The following is a 2,879-nucleotide window of genomic DNA, read 5'->3' on the forward strand; positions in this document are numbered from 1 at the left end:
TGTGTGTATGTGTGTATGTATATGTGTGTGTGTATGTGTGTGTGTATGTGTGTATGTATGTGTGTATGTATATGTGTGTGTATGTGTGTGTATGTGTGTATGTGTGTGTATATGTGTGTATGTGTGTGTATGTGTGTGTGTGTGTATATGTGTGTATGTGTGTGTATGTGTGTGTGTGTGTGTATGTGTGTGTGTGTATGTAGGCTCATGGGAGTGTGAGGTGATGCTCAAGGGTATGAAGGTTTGCAATGGCGGAATACATAGGGTGGAGTGGTCTCTAGGCTCTGCTGTGGCTGTAGGTACACTGGGGACAGAGCCCATGACTATGCCAACCTGCCCACCCTGCCTCTGTAGTGCTGGAACTCCAAGTCTCATTTCACAGAGGTGAGGCTGGTACAGAACCTTCCTAATACCATCTGCCTTTGCGCACTCCTACCCCTGCTATCTCTGAGTAAGAAAGACCTGGATCTCGGCCCCTCCCAGCCTGTTATGTCTCCTCCAGCTACCACCCTTCCCCCACCATGTCCTAAGTGCTCTCTGAGCCCCCCAAGCCCGGATTCTGGCCCAGCAAGCTCCAGAGCTTGTGACCCTTCCCTGAGGAGGCCATAAGACAGAGAAGAGCCCTAGGTGAATGTCTCCAGGGCCTTTCTGTGGGATCCCTGGGGGAACCGGGGCAGGGGCACAGTTCCTTCCAAACTTTGTTTGGGGAAAGTTCTGGTGGAATTACGCACCCATCCCCCTTCCCTCGAAGCCAAGAAAGGTCTATGGCTCCACCTCAGGCTCTGCTTCTTGGGGTTCTGTGGTCCACTGCTATGTAGCCTTATGCAAGTTCATCTTGTGGCACCCCAGCCTAGTGACCATTCAGTCAGAGCCCTCCCCAAACCCCGAATTCTAAGGGATAAACTAGGGGCTTGAGATGAGATATGGCACAGAGGTCAAGGGTGATCATTGCTCTTGCAGACGACTGGGGTTCAGTTCTCAGCACCCATATCACGTGACTCACCTAACCAGCTGTAATTCCAGCGGATCCCGGGCTCTTTTCTGACCTTGGAGGGCGATTTCACTCAGATGCACACAAATAAATAAATAAATAAATAAATAAATAAATAAATAGTAGTAGAGATGGACACCGTTGTTTGTTCTCTGCTCCACGCTAAGGCTGGTGTAGTGACTACGGGTTTAAGTAGGCGACACCGTGCACCTTGTCGTCGCCATCTGAAGTGGAGATAGGATGCACGAGGATCCGTATGAAGAGCTTTTAACGCCAGCTGTAAAAGTTTACGAGCGAGCACAGCTACCGTCATCGAAGAGTCTAAAATTATTTCCACTCCACACTTGCTCTTCAGCCTTACCAGTTCTGCCTGTATAACGAGTGTCTGCCGCACCTATTCCTGCCGCAGCCGTCATGGACAGAAAAGAATTATTACAAGTCGAGGTGGTGCATGCCTGTCATCCCGGCATTTGGGAGGCTGAGGCATCCGGATATGATGTCATATGTACTCTGATCTGACATCATATACATGTTATGCATTTATCTCATCTTCTTAATACTTAAATACACTACTACTACCACCACTATTATTATTGTTGTTGTTGTTGTTGTTGTTGTTGTTATTCAGGGTTTTGATGTAATGTAGCCCACACTGGCCTTGTCCAACCCATGGCAATTTTCATCAGGAAATCCTGGTGATTCCATTTTAGAGGGAATTCTAACTCCCAGACTTATTATGATAAACATCTCATTCTCCCTGGGTCACTGAGACATGTGGAAATGACGGGACGCTCTTCCATCAGCCTTCTTTCTCTTGCTCATGTCCTGGTGGTCTGTTACTCATGCAGCAGGCAGGTAGGTGGGTCTAACCTTCAGACATCACAACAGATGTCTGCTACAAAGTTCACCTCAGGAACCACATAAGAGAGATAGCTCTCACTCATCCTGCTTCAAGTACGTCTGTGATTCTATGTTGGGCTATGTTGGACTGCATTCATAGCTATCCTTGGGTACATGCTGTCTGTCCTCCAGTTACAGGTTGAATGTCTGGTTGAGTAACTTACTGAAACTGTAGTATTAACTTCTGTTGACCATCTGCTCTGTGGAACACGCAGTGGCTCCCCATTGCTCTCCAACAGGATATGAAGTTGACATTGGCCTCTGCGTCCCTCTCAACCAAGGGCCCCTCTCACACCTTGCAGCAGTCTCTCTGATTTCTCCAGCCTCTTCAGTCCTTACAACACTGCTTCCTGGTGTCTGTGGCCATCTGTTACAAGTTTTTGTTCCTTCCAGAAAAACCACGCCTTTCCCAACTCTGAAAGAGCCCATGCCCTTGTGCCTTCCCAAATCTTAGTCCTCTTCCCCACTTTTTGTTAGTTTCTTTGACAGTAGCCCATGCTGACAAGCATTCTATCACTGACCTGTGATAGAATGCAATTTTCATCAGGAAATCCTGGTGATTCCATTTTAGAGGGAATTCTAACTCCCAGACTTATTATGACAAACATCTCATTCTCCCTGGGTCACTGAGACATGTGGAAATGACAGGACACTCTTCCATCAGCCTTCTTTCTCTTGCTCATGTCCTGGTGGTCTGTTACTCATGCAGCAGGCAAATTTTCATTTTTGAGACAGACGTTGCCCAGTGTTGAGTATTAATTTTGTCTGGAAAAATGACTGGATGTGATACCCGTGCCATCTTGAATCAGAGTGGCTGTGATCATGAACACAAAGTCTCCAGGAGCTTGGGTCCGCTCACTTCACCTCACAGAGTTTTGAGCTGGCTTGAGGAAGCTCATGAGGGCTTCACCCTCCCTCTCTTCTCAAAGTGTTTTGTGAACAGCCAGCCATTGCTGTAAGACTCTCTGGCAGTTTTGTGATACACAAG

This window comes from Grammomys surdaster, unplaced genomic scaffold (genome assembly GCF_004785775.1).
Source record: "Grammomys surdaster isolate TR1022 unplaced genomic scaffold, NIH_TR_1.0 367, whole genome shotgun sequence".
NCBI classification, from domain to species: domain Eukaryota; kingdom Metazoa; phylum Chordata; class Mammalia; order Rodentia; family Muridae; genus Grammomys; species Grammomys surdaster.